We start from the raw sequence: 25746 nt of genomic DNA on the forward strand, positions 1-25746 counted from the left end.
CATAAAACACTCAACTTTCTGAATCCAATTCAGTGTCTCTCGAAATTGCATTTTGGGAAGTCTCATGGGGAATGTATAAGTGTAGAAACAGACTTTGGAAATAGGCAGAGATTTTTATGGGCCTTTTCTATATCATTACGTTCTCTCTGTAATTATTTTCTTGGATATTTTTTCCATTTCTATTCCCCACGTAAAGTCTCCCAATTTGAAATTCTATGTGAATATGTGTATATAGTTGGTGACTCTCAGAAGTGCAGTCTGTAAAAGTAGACCAAGTCACAGATTGTTAGAGTTAGATGGGGCCCAGGAGACTAGTGGACCAATCTCCGCCATTTCTGAAATGAGAAAAGAAGGTCTGGAGAATTAGGGAGACTCATCTAACCAATATTGTAAAGATAAAATCAGAACTGATATAAAAGTAAGAGTACCACGCTAATAAAAATAATGAGGTTACAGATGATAATATTTGCCAGGGACTGTGATAACCATGTTAAATGTATAATTATTAAGTACTCTAGTGTATTTTTATTATTACTATTGTTATTTCATTGTAAATCTCACAATAATCATGTGAAAGAGATACTATAAATGTGCCAAGTATATAGATGGAAAATAAAGTCCTGGAACTTAAAAGGGTTGTGGGATGTGCCCAAACCAAATATCTAGAGTGGTGAAGGAGGCAGTAAAGCTCAGCTGCGTTCTTCCAAAATCTAAGCTCTTAATCACTCCACCTGTTTCCTTCTTCTCTGCTCTCACTTTTTCTTCCCTGTGTTGCCTCACCCAAGCCCTCCAAAAACATTCTTCGAAAATTATTCCTGAGCAGGACCAAAGCCAAGACCAATTGCCTTCCCTACCTCGATTCCCCCTCCCACTTTGCTTTCTGCTTGGGTTAAGTGAAACTTCAAAATGCTGTACATTGTCTGAATGAACTGCATAGCTAGTCAACACTATACTGTGGGGTGCAGGGATCTCCTGCCTTCCTCCAGTGGCTCACTAGATGCCTTGTTTCCTTAGGAGCTCATACAGGTTTGGATCAAGGACCCCAGAAATTCCTTAAAGCCCAAATCACAATATCACAATAAATATTTAGGGGTGAACCAAGATAAGGAGCTTGGTGGCATCATGGCAAACTTTCCCTCATGCTTGGAAAATAGCAAATATTGTGGAAGGAGTTACTATGAGAATAACTTTTCTTTCTTTCTTTTTTTTTTTTTTGTGAGGAAGATCAGCCCTGAGCTAACATCCATGCTAATCCTCCTCTTTTTGCTGAGGAAGACAGGCTCTGAGCTAACATCTATTGCCAATCCTCCTCCTTTTTTTGTTCCCCCAAAGCTGCAGTAGATAGTTGTATGTCATAGTTGCACATCCTTCTAGTTGCTGTATGTGGGACACAGCCTTGGCATGGCCGGAGAAGCGGTGCGTGGGTGCACACCCGGGATGCGAACCTGGGCCGCCAGTAGTGGAGAGCGCGCACTTAACCGCTAAGCCACGGGGCCCACCCCAAGAATCACTTTTCTTAACTGGAATTGAACTCAATTCCAGGCAAGATTTCATATCCTGCTCACTTCCCTGATTTGGCTAATTCATAGTCCCTGAGGACACATAGGGCACTGAGATGCTGGGATGAACGTAACCTTGTTCTGTTGTTCCAGAAATTTGTCAGAGTGAGACTTCGTCTGGCTTACATTTTGAGATACTTGGCAGTGTGGAAGGTAGTAAAGAGAAGCTAGTATTCATTGAATTTACACATTTTATAAATAAAACCCGAATTGGTTGAATTTCTCACATCTTAATTTAAAGAATAATGTGGGAATAAAACGACATATCTATGTTTATATCTATATCTATTTCTTCTTCCAAAACATAAATATCTTTAAAAATGTGTATGTCAAATGGAATGATAATTTTATTTTTCAAGATTTTTCTCCTGACTCTATGCAAAGAAATATCGTTTCTTTTCCTCTTTCGAATTAGAAGCGATAATCTCTTCTCTGTCAGTGTGAATCCTGCAAAAGCTCTGCGCTGTTCCCTTAGAATTAATTAATCTTTGACATTCACTTTTCAAAATTCACAGTATTTCAGATTTATGGTTTCTCATGGGTCTCTATAGTAGCTTACAGGAAAAAACCTATTTTTATGTTTGACGCCGAAAATTCATCTGCGCAACAAATGTTAGCTTCTATATTAGTGCCATGTTGCTGAATGTGCTAATTCCTGTGACTATGAGACTTTCAGCCTCATAATGCTGAATCAAATAATTCACATTAGCTTCAAATAAAATATTCAAACTTGTACCAACCTCCCCAGATTCCTAAGTTCTGCCCATCACTAGTTGTAAAGCACCCATCACGTCTGATGAGTTGAGTTCATTTAAAGGCTAAATAATTTATCTTGCACACTTTACCCAGTGAAGTCAGAGGGGAGTTTTACTTCAAATATGCGTGAAGGCACTATATTTTCCATGATCATTATATGAGCTACGAAAGAAATAAAATATGCAGGACCCACAGACATGGTGTATTAATATTTGCTGTTTTTTTATTCATGTTAAGTGTTTCCTTGGGGGATTTTAGTTTTCTCTGCCTAATGTAAGAGATCAGTCAGCTTCATCATAAGTCATTTAAAAATACTTCGAAAAACTTTATTTTTATGTCTCTTTAAATGGGGCTTGATCCAAATGCTAGTACTGAAGTCATTTTGATACTTACAAATCTCTTATCAGCGAAAAGACATTGATTTTTCTCAACTTTCGTGTAGGTGTTCTAGACTGTAAGAGAAATATGATTCTGTTACTATTGCCCGATCATGACAGAATCAATCCTTTAAGTATCTATAAGGGTTCTTTTAGTACTTTTAAAAGTAAAGAGAAAAAAGTCTGAAACATAAATTATGATTACTGTAAAACTATTGCTTGATACAAAACAGCTCTCCTTTGTCTCTACTTACTAAAAAAGAACTTAAAATGAAAAATCGTAACTTAAATATGAATCTCTAAGGGATAGAAGGGAGGTAAAACTAGCTGAATGTATTTTTCATATCTTTTCTTATAAAAGCAATTCATCAGAAGCTGTGAACCTTGGCTCTCTTGATTTTCTAGAGATGTTCAGTGTCTCCACTATAGCTTTCTCAGCTCCCTGTGCATACCTCTGTCTCAGCAACCTCATGTCACAGTGTAATAGCTCGTGCACTTGTCAGTCATCTCAAATAGACCCCTTGAGAGACTACAGTTTATTCAACTCTGGATCTCCGGAGCCCGATACAGTATTTGGCATAGTGTATAAACTTGGTAAATATTGGAAGGAAGGAACAAGGGAAGAATAAATGGAGGCATGAAGGGGGAAAAAAGGAAAAGGGAGGGAAAACAAAAAAAAGAAGGGATAGAGAGAGAGAAAATTAGTTGAAAATTTATCTAGAAAATGGGAATTCCAATATTTTAAAAAAGAAAAAAAATACTAAAACACACTGCTGTAGTAAACTGATTTGAAAAGAATTATTTAATACATAAATAAATATTTTCATGATTACCAAATAAAACATTCAGGCTGATTCTAACACTTTTTAATATCCAGTGAATATTGCCAGAATTGCTGACCTTAGATCCTATTATTAGTTTTTAATAGTGAAAGAGATCATTGGGTACAAATAAACTAGTAATAAAAACAAAAATCTTGGGCCGGCCCCGTGGCTTAGTGGTTAAGTGCGCGCGCTCCGCTACTGGCGGCCCAGGTTCGGATCCCAGGCGCGCACCGATGCACCGCTTCTTTGGCCATGCTGAGGCCGCGTCCCACGTACAGCAACTAGAAGGATGTGCAACTATGACATGCAACTATCTACTGCGGCTTTGGGGGAAAAAAAGGAGGAGGATTGGCAATAGATATTAGCTCAGAGCCAGTCTTCCTCAGCAAAAAGAGGAGGATTAGCATGGATGTTAGCTCAGGGCTGATCTTCCTCACCACAAAAAAAAAAATCTTAATTTGATTTTGGTTATTTTTAAATCAAGGCGAAAATATTACAAATGTGACCAGATACATCAGCTTTGTGTTTTCTTAACTCTCCTTTTTTCTAGCTAATTCTATATTTAGTTTTAAAACTACACAATATTACATGATCAATGTGTGAAAACATAGAAAATGTGGTGAGCAAATAGAAAAAAGCAGAATACCCACAAGCTCACCATTGCACACAACCACTCAATATTTTGCTGAAAAGCTTTTCAGATCTTTGTTTCTATGTATACATAAATGTTTATTTGGAATTTTTAGAAGGCATGATATATTGAACACACTTTTGAAACATGATTTTTTAGTTATTAGTATATTGCTATCAAGAAATAAGTCTCTGATTTCTGATAATGGTGGAATAGCTTAATCAAACTAACCCTCCCACAGATAACAATTATATAATCTGGCAAAAAATGCACAGCACACTATTTGGAGGCAGAAAATGGAGTGGAGACTACCTGTCTTAGTCTGCTTGGGCTGCCGTAACAAAATGCCATAGACTGGAAGGCTTAAATACTAGAAATTTGAGGTGGAACAGGAATAAGATAGACATTCTTATTTCTAAAAGGAGAAATAAAAAAGAAAGAATGAGTCTAAAACTTGTCAAGGCAAATTCTATTAGATCTTAAGACTCAAGAATAGTCCTCTTTAGTCCAATGCTCTGTCCTACTGGCCTACAGGGGTAGCAATACCACCTATATGGCTTGGCAGGACAGACCCACCCCTTTGGCTCCATGGGGTGCCAGCCCTGTGGCTCTCTGCTAGGACTATGCCCAAGTGATGGTCCCCTTTAGTCCAAGCTGGCAGTGATTCTGCTAGTATCATCTCATCTCTATTCCTAACTTCTATTGAGATGTCTGATTTAGTTCATAAATCATACTCATGATCTTTTTATCAAGTGATAGACCAGCCACACGTTTGATGTTCTCCTCCAAACATGCTTTCTCATTTTTTTTTGCAATATGAACTGGTTGAGAATTTTCCAAATCTCTAAGTTTTGGTTCCTTTTTGCTTAACAATTCTTTCTTCAACTCATCTCTCTTCTTGCATTTTACTATAAGCAGTCAGGAGAAACCAAAGCCTCTCCTTCAACCACTTTGCTCAGAAATCTCCTCAGCTAAATACCCATTTTCATCGCTCACAAGTTGTACTTTCTGCGAAACACTAGAACACAGTTTAGCCAAGTTCTTTACTTTATCATAGATTGCCTTACCTCCAGTTTCCAGTAACGTGTTCCTCATTTCCATCTGAGATCTCATCAGAATTGCCTTTAATGCTCATATTTCTAGTATGCAGCTCAAAACTCACCCAGTACCTAACCATTACCCAGTTTCCAAAGCTGCTTCCACATTTTTAGGTATTTGTTAAGTAGCATCTCACTACTTGGTACCAAAATCTGTCTTAGTCTGCTTGGGCTGCCATAACAAAATACTATAAACTTGGTGGTTTAAACAACAAAAATTTATTTCTCACAGTTCTGGAGGCTAGGAAGTCCTAGATCAATGCCAGTAAGGTAGGTTTCATTCTGAGGCCTCTTCTCTTGGCTTCTAGGTGGCTGCTACCATGCTGTGTGCTCACATGACCTCTTCTTTTTTTCTGTTTAGAAAGTGTGAGCTCTGGTTTCTCTCTCTTTTTATAAGGTCACTAATCCCATCATGGGGGCTCCACCTTCATGACCTCATCTAAAACTGATTAAGTCCTAAAGGCCCCACTTCTAAGTACCATCACATTGAGGGTTAGGGCTTCAACACGTGAATTTGGGGGAACATAAGGATTCAGTCTATAACACTATCTCTGGAAGACAGGAATTATACCTAGTGAGAGTTGCCTGATGGTGCTTTTTTTTGAGGATCTCTCTCAAATTGTATGTGGCTTGAGGCAGCAGGAAACTATCCCCTTACTGATCCGAGATGTCAAAGGACAGAGTTCTGTGCTGGTATGACAGACTAAAAGTTAGGGGGGAGATCCCAGAAAAAAGAGAGACACATAAGGGATACCTATAAAATCTTCCCAAATCTGATTGTTGAACACAGGTGTCAGCAAGACCCCAGGAAGTCAGTTGAAAAAACCTAATGGAAATTTGCACTGCAGCCCCCAGCCCAGTACAGAGTGTGGAGTTTAAGTCTAGTCATAGTACTTGCCTGTTAGAACAAAACTCACTCTTCTGAGGAATATAACAGTATCCAGAGTCTCTACAACTGTAGTGGCTTTGTATAAGTCAACTTAGCTAAACCAGAATTACTTTCCCTGAATTCTCTTCCCTATGTGGTTCTAAGTTAATGTTGGCCACAAGAGAAATTTGTATGAGATTTGAAAGGCATAAGTGAAGGAGTAGCCATGTTTTATTCTCTGAAGGTCACTGTAGGACTGCTGCTGTTGCAATTCATACCTGTTGTTGCCGATGCTGGCTCACCTTGTAGAGTGAGGCAGTAGATGGGCCCACAGTTCCTCCAGCTCCCACCAGGTTTCTTTCTTATCTTCTCTGTACACTAGGACAGGTATGTACACCACAGGTCTGTGGTGAAAAGTGCCAGTTTATCCTAGAGCTCATCACCATACGTGAGATTGGGGGAGGTGAAAGACAGACAGTCTTCCTAGATTCAGATTTGTCCCTGTCATTCCCCATTTCATGTCCACCTCCCCTTCCTGACTGCTAGCCTTGCTGACTTTAGCCCCAGAGAAAACAGACTCACATAGACTATTTAATCAGCTCCTGCAATGGAGTTAGGTCTAAACTTTCTTAATTCTTTGTTTCCTCATTAATAAAGTAAGGATAATGATGTCTGTGATAACTAATTCATAAGGTTGTTGTAAAAATAAAATTAAACCACATTTTAATCACCCAGCTTGCTTTTTCAAGCACATTTCCAATTACACTCTTTTATATACTTTCCAATGAACTACTCACCTCCATTGCCTGCATGCAAATTGGACTCTCCTTCTTCTATGCCTTTGACATGCCAAGATACGAGATATGGCATTCTAACAAGGTCAGGAGACTTAAGAAATGAGCTATTCATCATTTAAGGTCAAGCTGACATACCAACCTTTCAGAGACATTTCTTGAATGCTTCTTGGTCATACTCAATCTTCCTTTTCCTATAATTGCAAACACTCTTGACAAAACTTAAAATTGATTATTCCACATAACACTAATCATCATAATGAGCCTGAATTGTGTCTGACTTTGCTAAGAGATTGTGTGCTCAATGAAGACAAGGATTTGTTTTAATACCTATTGTTCAGTACAGTGCCTAGCACTGTATCTTTACAATCATTGGCACTCCAGAAGTGTTTTTTGACTTAAACTGGGCTTTTTACCTCCAGAGAATTATCGTGAATACCTGAAAAACCCCAAAGAGCAAGGATTCTATTTTGATGTCTTTCTCCTCATTGTTAGTTGTGCTCATTATGCAGGAGTTATAGCGATTTTTTAAAAGATTCCCAAAGTAATTTTTCCAAATAGAATTGGGGACACCCAAATACCAAATTATTTTTGTTTGTTTTGCCCAAAGATGGATAAATATGGATATCTATATTGCAATAAGGAAACCGTGTTAGACTAAGCACTACAATTTATGTAGACTTTTACATAAACTTGAGTTTCTTTGATTCTCTGATACACAACTTTCATTGTGGAAACATAAACTGTTAAAACTGAATTCTTGACAACTTGATAAATTTTTCTTTATTAAGAAATGGACAGGCATTCTCACCTTGCCTGAGTTTTACTGCCGCTACCATCTGCATGAAACCCAGAAACAGTCATTCTAAATTCTCTTTCATTCATCTCAGTAGAATCAGGACTTAAAATGTGTGTGTGTGTGTGTGTGTAATATTAGGCAATATTACATCAGTCAATTCCTCTCTTAGTTTTGTGATGTTGACAGGATTTTTCTATATTCTTGGGTATGAAAATGGTACAATAAATTTCCTACTATTGCTCTCCTCCTCACAGCGAGTTTTGTCTCATATTGTAATTCAGAAAGCAGTGACAATGGTTCAACTTGAAGTAAAGACGTGTCTCTCTCACTATGTGTTGCTCAAGCTAGGGATATCCTTAATGCAATTAATAACAATTTGAGATTACATAAATTTGGGATCGACAGTCTCTCCTGAAAGCCTGAAAAAGTCATCTTGCTCTCTGTCTCTTTATTCTTGCTCTACCATCCCAGATCTATGGAAATAATTCATTTATTGTGGATTTTAATGTGCAATCGAAATGCAAGACAGACGATTTATCTTTGTGAAAATCTAGAAGCTAATCCTTTTCTATTTCCTTATGGCTTTTGGAGTGTAACTAACTATAAATTTAAGGCAAGATGTAGTGTTTTTTCCATTACTTGCTTAGGCTGTGTTGACTTCACCAGTGAGCTTAAATATTCTGTTTCTGCTAAGAGTAGATTCACCATGATACCACTGTAACTGGAAATAATTACTTTCATTTTAGCAAATCCTACAAAAGAGTAGCTAATCCTACCATGCAAGTACCCTTTTGACACAATCTTAACTACACCATTATGGAAGACATGATAATAACCCTCCCACAGAGGATTCTTTTAGGGAGAGTGTGCATAATGGGTAGAGGAACGAAGAGGCCTAAAAGGCAAAGCAAAGTTTTGAATCAAATGAAACTAAGTAAACAATTTGGGGCAGTGTATATTAAAAGCCATTTAAAACAAGAGCTTTAACTGAGTTTTACAGAAACAAATTGAAGAAAGTAGTTAGAGAAATGGATATGGTGTTCAGAAAAAATAGTATATTGGCGCAGATAAATTAGGCTTGTCACACGTGGTTTGAATTTTTGATCTCCTGCTTAAAGAGATGAGATGCAACTTTTTCTTTTATCCCCTATTTCACTGCAGGGGAAGCAGGACAGCCTCTTATTTTATTTGCCTAAATAATGTGGTCATTAAAGGAAGTGGGTGTCTTTTAAACCCATCTGTGTTATAATAGTAGATGGAATTTAAAATGTTGGAGAAGGATATTTGCATATTCTTTGCATATTCTATGACCTCAGAATTTTAGTCCAAATAGAGCCTCTATCCAGCCATCAGTTCCAGCACAGGCATCACATTGGTGTTCTTCTCAGTCAGCAGCACCAGAGCTGGCACTGCTTGAACTTTAACGGTGAGTTAAACCAACAGGAGACTGATTATGACTCGACAGTTTATCTTTGACTAGGATTGGAATGTGGAATTGGTGGGTTTCTTCATAAGTGGCTAAGAAACTTCATCCATCAAGGATGTGTTCATTTTATGTATTTTTTATTCCTTTTAATTTTCTGTGAGACAGAGAGAGATTTTTTAGTAGGTTGGGTATACTTTCTACTGTTTGGTCCAGTGAGTGTATGAGTTGGAGTGGTGGTTATTTAAGTGCTAAGTGTGGTATGCAGCAGCTTCAGCATTCATCTAGCATGTGTTGGAAATGCAATTCTCAGGACTCACCCTACATCTACTGAATCGGAAACTCTGGGGCTGGGGCCCAGCAATCTGGGTTTCAACATGCCCTCCAGATAATTCTGAAGTGCAAAAAGTTTGAGAGCCACTGACTTGGAGTAGGCATGTGTTTGAATGTGTAAACCCACCATTGCCCCAGTCTTCGTTGTCTTGTTCTCTCATTGTGTGAACTGAATGTGATTCTGCATTTGAAGATCAAGTTTATATTTTCCATGCAACATGGCTATTACGCACACAAGCCAACTATTTTGAATAATATTCCAACAAAGTAATAACAATGGGTGAAATATTGGAAATGAAAATAACTATATACTTCCTAAGAAAAGGTATTGTTCCATAATGTATGCAAAATTAAAATGATTTCCAATGGAACTTCTGATTGTATGCAATTTTTGCCTTAGAAACTGACTTTAAAATGTACCACCATCATACATGCAAAAGATAATTTCATGTAACTACTCCCTATGTTTTTATGCATAAAATTTATAACAGGTTAGGAAGAGGGAGAAAATAGAAACCAATGAAAACATTTTTGACATTTTCTTTTTTTTTTTTAATTTTTTGTTTATTGCAGTAACATTGGTTTAGAAAATTGTATAAATTTCAGGTGTACATCATTATACTTCTATTTCTGGATAGATTACATCATGTTCACCACCCAAATACTAATTGCAACCTATCAACACACACATGTGCCGAATTATCCCTTTCACCCTCCTCCCTCCCCTCTTCCTCTCTGGTAACCACCAATCCCATCTCTGTCTCTAGTGTTTGTTTGTTGTTGTTATTATCTACTACTTAATGAGTGAGATCATAAGGTATTTGACATTCTTGATCTGACTTATTTCACTTTGCATAATACCCTCAATGTCCATCCATGTTGTCACAAATGGCTGGATTTCATTGTTTCTTATGGCTGAGTAGTATTCCATTGTGTATATATACCACATCTTCTTTATCCGTTCATCCCCTGATGGGCACTTAGGTTGCTTCCAAGTCTTGGCTATTGTGAATAACGCTGCAATGAACACAGGGGTACATGTCATGTGATACTCTATATAATCATGATCTCACCTAATAGAACTCACTTAATATTCCCAACAATATACAAAGTTGTTACAGGGGTGAAAACTGAGTTTTCAGAGAGCTTTAATGCAGGTTTTAGAGATGCTATTTTTTATTATGCTAAAAATTACATAGAATTCACCATTTTAACTATTTTAAGCATACACTTCAGTAGTGTTAAGTATATTCACATTGTTGTGAGATAGCACTTCTTCACCTTATAAACCTGAAACTCTACATCCATTAAACAACAACTCCTTTATTCCCTCTCCTCTCAGCCCCTGGTGACCACCATTTGATTTCTAAGAATTTAACTTTAGAGATGGAGATTATTTAATCAGGATATGAATCTGAATCTTTCTGGATCCATTCTGTATTCTTTTTCCTTCACAACATATTATTTTTCAAACTAAGGTAAAATAGTATTCTTGGCATTTAAGTCTTATTTTTTTCTACCTATCTGAATATGTTTGCATATTAAACTCTATCAAGACTGCTCTTTTGACAATTTCTTGTAAGCACAGGCTATTTTTTCTCATTTCTCTCCTGCTGATCCTTAGAATGACCTCAATGTTCCTTTTTATCTATGAAAACTCTACCCTCCATTTAAATTCTAGTCCTCCCAATCTCTCCACAGTGCTTTCTCCCTTTCTGTGTCCTGAATTCCTCGTAGAAATTACTGCTTCACTACATATCTTGTCACTAAGAATAGTGGACTCTCTGTGCTTGTAAGAACCTTAAATTCTAACTAAATCAACAATTCATCTGGTGTTTAAATCTCCTCAACAATAGAGCATAGGCTTGTTCACCCCCATAACTGTCTGGAGCCCATTCTATTTTTGCACACCCCTATTAGAAATCTCTTACTTATTTGGAGTTACATTGTGTGCCATTAGAGCTTCGACTCATTCTTTTTGCTTCTCTCCTTTGGTGCCATTCGGGGTGAGTCTATTGCCCTTTCCGTATGATATCTCATAAAAAATTAACGTTGTCATGAATCTTTTCTTCTCCACGTTAAATATTTTCAATCTTTAATCAATGATTTTCAAAAATCTTCTCTGCTCTGGCTACTAGCTTAAAAATATGACCAATTGTTTTCTCTCTTAAAAAAGGACACACAAAACTAAACCAGTTCTGTAAGTATGTTCTACCTAGAAGAGTTGAGAAAACATTACTTTCCTCATATTTGCATTTAATAGTTGTATTATTATCATTATTGGCAGGCACTCTTCTCTGATGACATCTAGCTCACTGTTTCTATAAACTCATCATTGACAGAAACTCTTAACTATGTGTCAAATGTGCCACTAAGACAGACAAGTCCAATCCTGATTCTATCCACTTTAGTACAATTTCCTCTACATTTTACGTGTGTATATCTTTCATGTGTGCATGTTCCCAATGAAACAAATGTCCTCTTGCTTGGTATAGAAGTTGTAAATTTCTGGAGAACAATGTTAGCATTCTTAACAAGCATATGTGGAGGAAAGTATACACAAGTGTTATTATTTATTCTTTTTAAGTTGTTCTTAGTCTATCACAAAGTTCCTAATTCTCACAAAATTGACAGAAAGCTCCTAAACTTTTCATCAAAACATGCCTAACTTTGGAAGTTTGTATCTGGCTCTGAAATCAGGTGGATTTTAAAAACTACCCTAGTTAACAGTTCCGGGAACCATGTCATTAAAGGTATTTACAAGCAAAAAAGCTCTTCCTTATAATGTGAACCAGGACAAAGAGAGATGAAGCCTTGGTGTCTATTTCTGACTCTGTCACTGACTCACCCTTCATTGCAGTGAAAAGCCAATTAACCTCCCCCAATTTCCCCATTTGTAAAATTAAAATCGAAAAAAATCACTAAGAGGTTGAGAAAATGGAGGTTATGGAAACTTTCAGTACGTGTAGATAAAAGGTGCTGTATAAATGTAAAACCTAATTTTTTTATGATGGAAATCTACTAAATTTGAGTGGGAATTATCGATAACCATCTAAGCCGTTTTTAGCAGTCAGCACTTAATATTTGTTTGTACTTCTATTAAACATTTATACTGAAAATCTCTAACCATTTTGTGTTTACATGCTGTCATGTTTCTTAACCCTTTCATGAAATGGTGAAATGAGATAAAACTTGCTATTTAATGTAACCAGTAGTTGCTTTGACAGCATAATGCCTGAAACCTGGTGAAATTCAGATTGAAGAATGGGTACTAAAGTATTCCAATCTCCTAAATTCAAGATCTTAAGAGTTCTGACAATGAACTGGCAATTCAGCTCTACTGACCTAAGTGAGGAGAATATTATGAACAAAATGTCATTAGGAGACATGTATAGAGTTGTTTATACAGCAAAATCTGGTCAAATTTCTGTCTTTCATTTTGTTCTTGCTAAAGAGTTACATTTTCAAGTTGTCTGAACAGTCTTGGCCAATCTATGTGGGTTCTTTAATCCTACTCCATTTCATTATTTTATCTATTTTCATGATCTGTAAGATTTAATACCTAGATTTAACAATATGGACTAACTAACTGACATGGGTCCTCGACAAAATTATTCTCCTTCTGAATCCTTCATCATTTCGAAAATAAGCCAAACAAACTCTCTAATCCCTGTGTCCCAGGATAGAATGATTGTTCATGTGACTGTGTCTCTTTGAAATGCAATTTTAAAACATAAAACAGCCAGTTAAAATGTTCATTTACCTCTAAGTTGAAAAAATTTACCAAATTAAATTCTATGAATAGATAAAGTGAAAAGTGATTAAACTAGAAGATTCACCTAAGACCATTAATGTGGTGATGTTTAAAAAAGTTGAGTCATTTCAAGTTTCAGGGTATTTGTATAACATCATATAAAAGTTCATAAATTGAATAATATTAGATTAGCCAATACCTAAAGGGAAACTACTGGAAAATTATGAGAGCTCCCTCTTTTATTGAAAGCAAATTTCTTAAAAAGCAAACCAGACATGGGGCCAGCCTGGTGGCATAGTGGTTAAGTTTGCACGCTGCTCTTTGGCAGCCCAGGGTTTGTGTGTTCAGATCCTGAGTGTGGACCTACACACCACTCATCAAGCCATGCTGTGGCAGTGTCCCATATACAAAATATAAAAAAAGAGGAAGATTGGCACAGATCTTAGCTCAGGGAGAATCTTCCTTAAAAAGAGGAAGATTGGCAACAGATGTTAGCTCAGGGCCAATCTTCCTCACCAAAAATAAAAAAACAAACAAAAAAACCCCAGACACAACAAATAGCATATGATTAGCAAAATTTCTCTTCAGTCACATGCATCTCTCTCTCTCTCTCTCTCTCTCTCTGTCTGTCTCCTCTCTCTCTCTCACACACACACACACACGACACACATAAGTATGCACACACACAAACATACATACACACAGAGCTCCAAATGGGAAGATCTGACAATTCTTGAAAATAAAATCACAGCACACATTAAATCCAAGGCAATAGCTAATTAGAAATACACACTACTTAATCCTTTGTCTTGGGTAACCTGAATCAGAATGCTTTAGGTATATAGATCTTAATGGTCTAGGAAAGTTTCTAATTCAGGAAATCCTACTTCAGCCTTGTCTCTTTGAAAGTTCGCATAATGATATACCAACTCCAGAAAGATTTTCTTGATTAATATAGAATATGAGTAGAATTCACATCATATTGACTCATCAGTGCCACTACTACTAAACATTATAAGACAATTCATTTGAACATTGAATAGTTGTGGTTTCTGAACGCTTATACAGTTTTATTTATATATCTTTCAGGATAAATGTAGACTGTTGCCTTATACATTGCAGAGACTTTATAAACCTTTCTTGTCATAACTGATTTAAACTTCATTTTTAATTTTTGAGGAAGTCATGGGAATTCTGCTCTCACCCTAGATAAACAATGCATAGGTGACTACAGATAAATTAAGCCCGGCAGATGACAGTATATATTTTTTTGGTGGCTTTTGGTGAAGAGGAGTAATGGAAGGATAAAGTGGAAAGGGAGCTAAAATTAAGAAAACAGGTAGAGTCATCACTATTCAGGGTCTGTGTTGAGTACAGAATTAAGTGAAGCTAGGATTGAGATATTGGAATAATATATTGAAAAACAGGGAAGTTTTGGAGAAGGATGGTCTAGATTAAGTAAAAAGAAAAGGGAGGGAATAAGAGGTTCAAGGCTAGGAGAGTGTTAAAGACCCTCATTTTTGCTGAGCCTGGCACAAACTTAAAATCCTTCTCCAAAGCGTACTCCAGGCAGCAGCTAGTGATTGACATAAGTGTGCATTTGAGATGAAGAACTCTTTGGTTTCCATTTTTGGATTTAGACATTTGGATGGCTAAGCCTCTTGCCTTTGATGACAATATCTTGGCTGAATCGTTTCTTAGCTTAGCAATGGATATCAAGTAATGGCATTTAAGAACTTGAGTGATTATATCTGCATCAACTGCCTTATATGAAAAAAACAATAACACTATGAGATCAGTGAAAATCAAGACTGTGGCATTTAGGGAGCAGTAGGAATGTACTACATTGTGACAACATTTCATTTCACTGACAAGAACATGCCGTGTTGTGTGTCTTACACACTGAAACCCAAGCTGCTCTAGCTTCCTGAAGAAAAAATCCTTTGGGCTGATGATTTAAGGTGACACCTAGGTTATTGCATCCCACCTTAGTTGTGTCAGCTAAGATGACATGATTTGCTAGAACACAGCGTGGGTCACCATCAACCCCACCAACTACAAAGAATATGCCAAGGCTAATTAGAAACAGGTGCTGTTGTCATAGTAGGCAGAACCTCTTATTTGCGTGGGCTGGCAGGCATACTTTCTTTTTGGGCCGCCCCTCATAGTGCTCCTCCAAAGTGATAGTGTTTAGAGAGATAGGATATGTACTGGGGCAATATTTAGATGCCTTCATTGAACAAATCCTTCTTATTTACCATGTGAAAAGCAGAGCTATCGGAGACAAAAAGACAAATCATATAAAGTCTGCCTGTACTAATTCAAAGTCTATCAAGGGAAACACGTGTATTTATTTATCCTTCATATTTCAACACAAATGTGATTTCTTTAATATCAGTTTTCTATTAGTTCTTGTATGCACATATTTTTCACAGAACTTTTGAGAGTTGTAATGTCTCTCTCCCATTGGCTTATGAACTTTATGTGGCCATAATCGAGTCTATTTCACCATTTATAGTCTTAGTATTGCCTTACACATAGGAGGTGCTCAATAAATATTTTTTGAATAAATAGATAAAATTGTTATGGAAAGGATAAGCAATAACGTGTTATATTGGTACAAATTCAATGTGCCGTTGAAGTTTGGAGGAGAAAGAAGTTGCCTCTGACTATATAGATCAGGAACATTTTCATGAAGCATTTTAACTGGGCTTTGAAAAGTAGAGATCATTTGGATTTGTAGAGATGAGATGAGGTAACAGAAAGTGGTAAAAATTGGGTACAAAGTCAAGAAGGCAAAAGGAATGGTTCTATCTATCTATCATCTATTTATTCAAATACAGGATGAATAAGGCAAATGGAAGAAGAAACATAGAAATGGATATTGGGTCCAGGGCATGGAGGTATGTTGTAGAATGATTACCGAAGAAAAAATTCGAGCCTAGCAAAGGACATGGCCAGAGTTTTGCTTCAGTTGTATTAAGCTATCGGTGTACAAAAGGCAGAGACTGAATACCGTGACATCAGGTAGAAAGCTATTGCGATATAGAAAATGAGGATCTGACAATGGAAATAGGGAGAAAGAAAGCTTCAGTTCAAAAGATGTTGTGAAGGGTCTTTGAAGCACTTGGAAATTAATTGAATGCAGAAATGAGGTGCAAGGAACAGAGAGGCGTTAAAAAATGCATTGGTTCATTCAACGATTTTTCAACCTTTTTTTTTTAATTAGCACTTCCTATTCACCAGAAAATAGAGTTTTTAAGCTAGAGGGATAATGAATATTGTGGAGCATTTATTTTTTTTCCATTTTTATTGAGATGTAATTGACATACAGCACTAAGTTCAAGGTGTACAGCATAATGATTTGACTTACATATATTGTAAAATGATTACCACAATAAATTATTTAACATTCATCGTCTCATATAGATACAAAAAAAAAAAAAAGAAAGAAATATTTTCTTCCTTTTGATGAGAACTATTAGGAGATATTCTTAATGTTTCGTATACACCATATAGTAGTGCTAACTATAGTAATCATCTTGTGTATTACATCCCTAATACTTGATCTATCCTATAATCGGAAGTTTGTACATTTTGACCATCTTCATCCAATTTCCACTCCTCCCACCCACTACCTTTAGCAACCACAAGTCTAATCTCTTTTTCTATGAATTTTTTAAAAAATTCTACATATAAGTGAGATAATACAGTATTTGTCTTTCTCTGTCTGACTTATTTCACTTAGCATAATGGCTTCAATGTCCATCTACGTTGTCACAAATGGCAAGATTTTCTCCTGTTTACGGCTGAATAATATTCCATTGTATATATGTATGCCACATCTTTTTTATCCATTCATCTGTCAATGAAAACTTAGGTTGTTTCCATGTCATGGCTATTATAGATAATACTGCTGTGAAAATGAGGACGCAAATATCTCTATAACATAGTCTTTTTATTTCATTTGGAAATAAATTATATTCATTTGGAAATTGCTGAATCATATGGTAGTTCTATTTTAATTTTTTGAGAAACTGCCATACTGTTTTCCATAGTGGCTGTACCAGTTTACAATTCCACCAACAGTACACAAGAGTTCCCTTTTATCCATACCCTTACCAGCATTTGTTATCTCTTGCCTTATTGATGATAGTGATTCTAACAGAAGTGAGGTGATATCTCATTGTGGTTTTGATTTGTATTTCCCTAATGATTAGTGACATTGAGTATTTTTTCACGTACCTATGGCCATTTATATATCTTCTTTGGGAAAATGTCCATTTAAGTCTGTCAACCATTTTCTAACTGGATTACTTGTGGGGTTTTTGCTAATGAGTTATATAACCTCTTTATATATTTTAGATATAAACCCCTTATCAGATATGTGGTTTGAAAACATTTTTTCCCATTCCAAAGGTTGTCTTCTCATTTCATTGAACATTTCCTTTGTTGTGCAGAAGCTTTTTAGTTTCATGTAGTCCCATTTGTTTATTTTTGATGTTCTTTCTTGCACTTTACGTGTCATATCCAAAAAATCCTTGCCAGTTAAAGGACCATGTCAATCCTATGTTTTCTTCTAGGAGTTTAAGGTTTCCAGTCTTACATTTAAGTCTTTAACACATTTCGAGCTAATTTTGGTGAATGGTGTAAGATAGAGGTTTTGTTTCATTTTTTTTTTTACATGTGAATATCCAATTATCCCAGTACCATTTATTGAATAGACTGTCTTCTCTCCACTGAGAGTTCTTGGCTCCCTTGTCAAATATTAGTTGACTCTATATGCTTGGGTTTATTTCTAGGCTCTTGAGTCTGTTCCATTGTCTATGGGTCTGCCTTTATGCCAGTACTATACTGTTTTGATTACTACAGCTTTATAATATAGCTTGAAATCAGGAAATGTGATGCCTCCTACTCTGTTGTGCTTTCTCAGGTTGCTTTGGCTATTTGGGGTCTTTTGTGGTTCCATATAAATTTTAGGATTGTTTTTTCTACTTCTGTAAAAAATAACATTGGAATCTTGATAAGGATTGCATGAATCTATAGATGACTTTGGGTAGTATGGACATTTTAACAATATTAATTCTTCCAATCCATGAACACAGAATACCTTTCCACTTATTTATGTCTTCTTCAATTTCTTTCATCAATATCTTGTAGTTTTAGGTGTAGAGATCTTTCACCTGTGGTGGTGGCCTTTTCTAGCTTTGGTATCAGGGTAATGCTGGTCTTATAAAATAAGTTTGGGAGTATTCCCTTCTCTTCAATATTTTTGGAAGGATATGAGAAGGATTGACATTAATTCTTCTTTAAATTTTTGGTAGAATTTACCTGTGAAGCCATCTCATCCTGGGCTTTTCTTTGTTGGGAGATTATTGATTACTGATTCAATCTCCTTACTAGTAATTGGTCTGTCTAGACTCTCTATTTCTTCCTAATTCAGACTTGGTAAGTTGTATGTTTCTAAGGTTTTTTTTCACTTCTTCCAGGTTGTCCAGTTCATTGAGGTACAGTTGTTCATAGTAGCCTCTTACGATCCTTTGCAGTTCTATGGTATCAGTTGTAATGTCTCCCTTTTCATTTGTAATTTGTTGATTTGGGTCCACTCTCTTTTTAACTTGGTTAGTCTAGCTAAAGATTTGTCAATTTTGTTTATCTTTTCCAAACACCAACTCTTAGTTTTGTTATTCTTTTCTATTGTTTTCCTGTTCTCTATTTCATTTATTTGTGCTCTATTCTTTATTATTTCTTTTGTTCTGCTAACTCTGGGCTCAGTTTGTTCTTCTTTCTCTAGTTCCTTAAGGTATAGAGTTAGGTTTTTTATTTGAGATCTTTCTTATTTCTTAATGTAGGCATTTATTGCTATGAACTTCCCTCTTAACTGCTTTTGCTGCAACCCATAAGTTTTTTGTTCGTTTGTTTTGTTTTGTTTTGGTGAGGAAGATCAGCCCTGAGCTAACATCCATGCCAATCCTCCTCTTTTTGCTGAGGAAGACGGGCCCTCAGCTAAGATCTATTGCCAATCCTCCTCCTTTTTTTTCCCTAAAGCCCCAGTAAATAGTTGTATGTTATAGTTTCACATCCTTCTAGTTGCTGTATGTGGGATGCCGCCTCAGCATGGCCTGACAAGCAGTGCGTCGGTGTGCGCCCGGGATCCGAACCCGGGCCACCAGTAGCGGAGTGCGTGCACTTAACTGCTAAGCCATGGGGCTGGCCCCCCATAAGTTTTCATATATTATGTTTCCACATTCCTCTCAAGACACTTTTTTATATCCCCTTTAATTTCTTCTTTGATCCATTGGTTGTTGAGTAGAGTGTTGTTTAATTTCTCTGTATTCACAAGTTTTCCAGTTTCCTCCTGTTGTTGATTATTAGTTTCATACTATTGTGATAAGTGAAGATAGTTAGGCAGATTTCAATTTTTTGAATTTGCTAAGACTTGTTTTGTGGCCTAACATATGGTGTATTCTAGAAAATGTTCCATGTGCACTTGAGAAAAATGTGTACTCTGCTATTGTCAGAAAGAATGTTCTGTATACGTGTGTTAGGTCCATTTTTCTATATTGTTGTTCAAAGCCAGTATTTCCTTATTGATTCTCTGCTGGATGATCTATCCATTATTGAGAGTGGGGTATTAAAATCCCCAACTACTATTGTATTTCTGTTTATTTCTCCCTTTCCCCTGTTAGTTTTTGCTTCATATATTTGGGTTCTCTGATGTTGGGTGCATAAATATTTATAATTGTTACATCTTCTTGAGGGATTAACCTCTTTATCATTATATAATGAGTTTTTTTGTATCTTTACCATTTTTAGCTTTGTCTATTTTGTCTGATATAAGTATAGTTGCCCTTTCTTTTTTTGGATATCATTTGCTTGAAATAACTTTTTCCAACCATTCACTCTCACTCTATGTGTATCTTTAATGCTAAGGTGAGTCTCTTGTAGGCAGCATATTGCTGGATCTTGATCTTTTTTTTTTAATCCATTCAGCCATAATATAGCTTTTGATTGGAGAATCCATTGATGTTTAAAGTACTTATTGATAGGTAAAGTCTTACTACTGCCATTTTGTTTGTTTTCTGGCTGTTTTCTAGATCCGTTGATCCTTGTTTCATATCCTACTGTCTTTTTACGTGTTCTGATGTCTTCTGGTATCAGTATACTTTGACTTCTTTATCATGTTCTTTTGTATAACTACTACAGGTTTTTCCCTTGTGGTTACCATGAGACTTATATAAAATATCTTAAAATTATAAAATCCTATTTAAAACTTATAACAACTTAACTTCAACTGAATTCCTAAACTTTATACTTTTACTTCTCTTCCCCTTCAAATTTTAGGTTATTGACATTATAGTTTGTATATATTTTTTACATTGTGTAACTAATAATAGATTATTGTAGTTATGGTAATTTTCACATTTTTTTTAGCTTTCAAACTAGAGTTGTAAGTGAATTACATACAACCATTACCATATTATAGAATCTAAATTTGACTATATATTTCTTGTTGCGAGTGAGATTTATACTACCTTCTTATGTTTTTACAATGTTAATTAGCATCCTTTTATTTCTGTCAAAGAACTCCGTTTATCATTTCTTGTAAGGCAGGTCTAACGGTGATGAACTCCCTCAGCTTTTGTTTGTTCAGGACAGTCCTTACGTCTCCTTCATTTCTGAAAGACAGGTTTGCCGGGAACAGAATTCTTGGTTGACAGTTTTTTTCTTTCAATATTTTGAATATATCATCCCATTCTTTCCTGGCCTAAAATGTTTCTGTTAAGAAATCCACTAATCATCTTATGGGAGTTCCCTTGTATGCAATTTTTCTCTTGCTGTTTTCAAAATTCTCTTTTACTTTTGATAACTTAATTGTAATGTAGCCCTATTCAGATTCAACCTACTTGGGGTTCTTTGAGCCTCATAGATCTGGATGTTTATTTCTCCCCCAAAATTTGGGAAGTTTTCAGCCATTAATGCTTTAAAAATACTTTTGTCCCTTTGTCTTCTCCTTCTTGAATTCCCAAAATGTGAACATTATTTCTTTTGATTGTGTCCCATAGGCTTTCTTTGTTCTTTTTCATTCTTTTTTTCTTTTTTCTCCTCTCACTGGATAATTTCAAATGTCTTCTCTTCTAGTTCACTGATTATTTCTTCTGCGTAGTTGAGTCTGTTTTTGAAGCTCTCTATTGAATTCTTCAGTTCATTTATTATATTTTTCAGCTCTAGGATTTTGTTATGGTTTCTATTTTGTTGTTGACCCTCTCATATTGTTCATGCATTGTTTTGCTAATTTCATTTAGTTGTCTGTGTGTTTCTGTAGTTCACTAAAATCTTTAAGAGGAGAATTATTCTGAATTTTTTGTCTGACAGTTCATAGATCTTTTCCTTAGAGTCAGTTATTGGAGCTTTATTAGTTTCCTTTGGTAGTATCATGTTTACTAGATTTTTTTGTGATCTTTGAGTCCTTACATTGGTATCTTCACATTTGAGTAAATGGTCTCCTTTTATATACTTTACAGGTTCACTTTGGCAGAGACAGTTCTTCACCAGTCAGCTTAGTTTGCATTTTAGATGTGTGTGCTCGTAATGTCCCTGGGCAAGTAAGGCTTGCTATCAGGGTCTATTTTTGGGTGAGGCCACTACCCTAGCTCTGAAGTGAGGGGGTGCTGCTGGCTGAGACTAGTTGGATAAGACTGCTGGCTTGGTTCCCTGCCTAAGTGAGGCTATAGAATGGGTTCTTTGGTCACCTGGTTTTTCTGGTCAGACTTACTAGATAGTCAGGAGTAGGTATTATACTCAGTGGTGGTAGAGACATGAATTAGCTTGTCTGCCTTGGCAAGACAGCAGGAAGGGCCCCAGAGCCTGCACAGCTTATTGAGGACCTGAATCAGTCAAGACTGTGCACCGAATTCCCTGGCCAGATAGAGCCACTGATTTTGTCTCGTGGAGTGGGAGAGCCACAGTCTGTGATCTCTGCTCAGGTGCCAATGTATACAGGGCTATTTGATGGACTATGCAGTTTCCCATGTGCTCTGGTAAGGTTCCCTGGTTAAGTGGGCTGAAAAATGTATTTAGAAATGTGCAGGGCAATGAATTATTTTCCCTCCTAGACACGGCAAGAGAATTAACTCCAAGGCTGGTAAGGCCCTTTGTTTGTAGTCTTGACTCAAGCCAACTCTTGCCCCAAGTTCCTTGGCCAAGCAGAGCCACTGGCTTTGCTCAGAAGACTAACACCACTGCTGCCAGATTCTCTGCTAAAGTGGTTTTGGGCTACATAGCTTTCCAGGTATGCTGGTCAGACTTTCTGGTTGGGTGGGGCTGGGAGCTTCATTCAGCAATGGGCTATGTATGACTCAGCTTCCCTGCCTGAGTGGGGGCAGACCAGGCTCCAGGGCAGGCAAGTCTCTTCATTTGAGGATACAAATCAGGCATACCTGCACCCCACCAAGTTCCCTGGTCAGACTGTGCCGCTGACTAAGTTCCGCATATGAGCAAAGCTGCGGGTTGGGACTGCTACTTGGGTGCTACAGGAAGGAACTCAGTGTGCCAAGATCCAAGCGATGATTTTTGCAAGCCCTTCCCCCTTTTCTGTCATAATCAGGTTCTCAGTAGTCAATCCCTGCAGATTCCCCTGCAATTTTCATGAGATGAGACCACAGTGGGGACACCCAAGAAGTGACCTCCAATGTTGGGGGATGAATTGTCCACTCCCGAGTGCTCTTTTCTCACTGGAACAGCCATAGGCTCAGGAGAGACCTCTCAGCTTGATGCTGTGCTGGCCTGGAGGAAGGGCAATGTGTAACAGCCCTTCTGACCATTCTGATGCAGTCTGTCATGGTCTCTGTGGTACAAGGAGGTGCTTCAGTCTCACCTCTGTGCTCTGTGTTCTGGGATTCTCTCAATGGTGTCTTGTCCACATATAGTTGTTAGTTGTTCTTGTGAGGTGGAGCAATGTCAGGAATGACCTGTGTTGCTGTCTTAGTGATGTCTCTCCTAGTTAGTGAAGCATTTATAGAAATGGAATACAATGAGAATAGGAGTGAGTTTTGTAATGGAAACTATATATCTTTTAAAGTTTGAGATGTTCAAAGAGCATTCAAATAGAGATATATCCTGAAAAGATGGAACAAGAAGGAAGGAGAGGTCAGGACTAGAAATATTGCAGATTTGGGCAGAGACTGGAAAACTGCCATTTGAGAGCAGAATAAAAAGGAATGTGGAGAGATGAATGCAATCAACAGAAGAATGCAACTCTTTCAGAAATTGAGATAATAAAGGGAAAACATTCACTTTCAAGTGAAACAGAGAATTTCGAGAAAAAAATGAAATTGTCATCAACAGTGTCAAATATCATATTAATGTCTAGGTAAGTAAGGACTCTAGATTTTTCTATTGAAATGGGAAGGTCAAAGGTCATTGGTATACTTAGAAGACCATTCTTAATAGATTGATGAGCAGGCCCATGATCTGAGGTTTAAGAGGAAAAGGTTATAAAAAAAGAATTAAAAAGATTAGTGCTGCTTTATTGAATGTCGTCATGAAGGAAAAATTGGTGGGCAGAATGGAAAAGAAGGTTGTGTTTCTTTAGAATTAGAGTAATTTTGATGTGTTATATTTATTTAGGGAGGATAAAGCAAGCATTCACATTTTAATGGTGAGGTAAAGTAGCCATAACAGAAAGAGAAGTGAAGGCATAGGGGAGGAGGGAGAGAGAGAGGGAAAGATAGGGAGAGAGATAAAAAAAGCTCCAGAAAGTCAAAATCACTGACCTCAAGGACAGCAGTGATAGAATTATTTGTCAGTATGTTTATTTGCATCTGTATTCATCTTTATTTCCTTCCTTCTTATCTCCAGGAAGAAAAAAAAAATGCAGATCTCAGTTTTTAATCCAAGCCCTCAATTTCCTTTGTTAGGAGGAGACAATGTCATCTGCTAGAAAAAAAGAGGCTTGAGGGAACAGAAAGGTTTAGAATAACTTTATCATTTAAAATGTATTATAGTGCAATTGTTCAGAGTATAAACATCTCAATAAGTGAAGAGAAAAAGATACTCTCTCAACTCTGACCCGGCTTATTTGTTGTGTAATACTCAGCAAATTACTCCCCAAACCCAAGCAATCTCTTCTGCAAAGCAGTGATAATACTAATATTGTTATATGGTAGATCTGAGAATTAAATAAGAGCTAACATTTATTGAGTACTTCCAATGTTTCAGGTTGTGTGCCAATATCTTAAAATCTATTTCCATTTATATTTCTGTATTTTAATTTCCTAACTTGATTTTAAGCATCTGTAAAGGTAGGCACTGTATCTTATATTCCTTTGTATGCTTTACTGTGCTCAGCATGGAGAATTGTACAGAATGAGAGCTTTAAATATATTTAAATTCACAAGACTTTTGAAAACGTATCTTTGGGTCAGTCTTGTGGTCTCTTAATCATTGTGTTTTGGGGGAGCAGTAACATCAAAGAATTTTTATCAGAAGAGGTCCGTGACTAACGACATATACTATGAATTAATGTATTTTTAGAGTAATGTTAAAAACAACAACTTCCATTTGCTATAAGTGTATCATAAGTTTATGAACAATTTGGACTTATATCGCCTCTGCAATATTTTCAAAGCTTAAAGGCATTCACTTCTACTGAATTTTCTACACATTTGCATAAAGTAGATCTTTAAGTTCCTCCATTTCTATACTTTGACTGTGTTCTTTCTATTAGCTTTTTTCTAATTTTATGGGTTCTAATCTTATCCATTCTTAGTCAATATATATATAGAACCTTGGGCATCCTAATCATTTTAATCTATTCTTTGTGGAATCTACTCCATTCCCTTGGATATTTTTTATCTACTCATCTCTAGGTATGCAAATTATTTTTTTTAATTTTATTTTTATTGCGGTAACATTGATTTATAACATTGTATAAATTTCAGCTGTACATCATTATATTTCGCCTTCTGTATAGACTCCATTGTCTTCCCCACCAAAAGTTTAGTTGCCATCCATGATCACAAACATGTGCCGTTTTACCCCTTTCACCCTTTTCCTATCCCCTTTCCCTCCAGTAACCACCAATCTGTTCTCTGTATCTATGTGTGTGTTTGTTTGTTTATTTATCGTCCACATATGAGTTAAATCATAAAGTATTTCTCTTTCTCTTTCTGGCTTATTTCACTTAGTGTAGTACTCTCAAGCTCCATCCATGTTGTTGCAAATGGCAAAAGCTCATCTTTCTTTTTGGCTGAGTAGTACACTTTGTGTATATATACTACATCTTCTTTATCCTTTCACCCATTGATGGGCACTTAGATTGTTTCCAAGTCTTGGCTATCATGAATAATGCTGCAATGAACATAAAGGTGCATATATATTTTTTAATTAGTGTTTTTGTGTTCTTTGGATAAATACCCTGAAGTGGAATAGCTGAATGATATGGTAGTTCTGCTTTTAATTTTTTTGCGGAATCTTCATACTGTTGTCCACAGTGGTTGCACCAAATTACATTCCACCAGCAGTGCACGA

General features: G+C 36.5%; 1 long non-coding RNA gene across 1 annotated transcript in view; it reads right to left on the reverse strand.

The window, feature by feature from the left end:
- Window positions 1-10359: 10359 nt before the first annotated feature.
- LOC131406814 (uncharacterized) overlaps window positions 10360-25746 on the reverse strand; it is a 47189-nt gene continuing 31802 nt past the window's right edge. Inside the window, exon 3 of the long non-coding RNA XR_009220353.1 lies at window positions 10360-10478. This is a non-coding gene — a long non-coding RNA (uncharacterized LOC131406814). The remainder of the gene's footprint in view (window positions 10479-25746) is intronic.

Source organism: Diceros bicornis, chromosome 6 (genome assembly GCF_020826845.1).
Source record: "Diceros bicornis minor isolate mBicDic1 chromosome 6, mDicBic1.mat.cur, whole genome shotgun sequence".
NCBI lineage: Eukaryota > Metazoa > Chordata > Mammalia > Perissodactyla > Rhinocerotidae > Diceros > Diceros bicornis.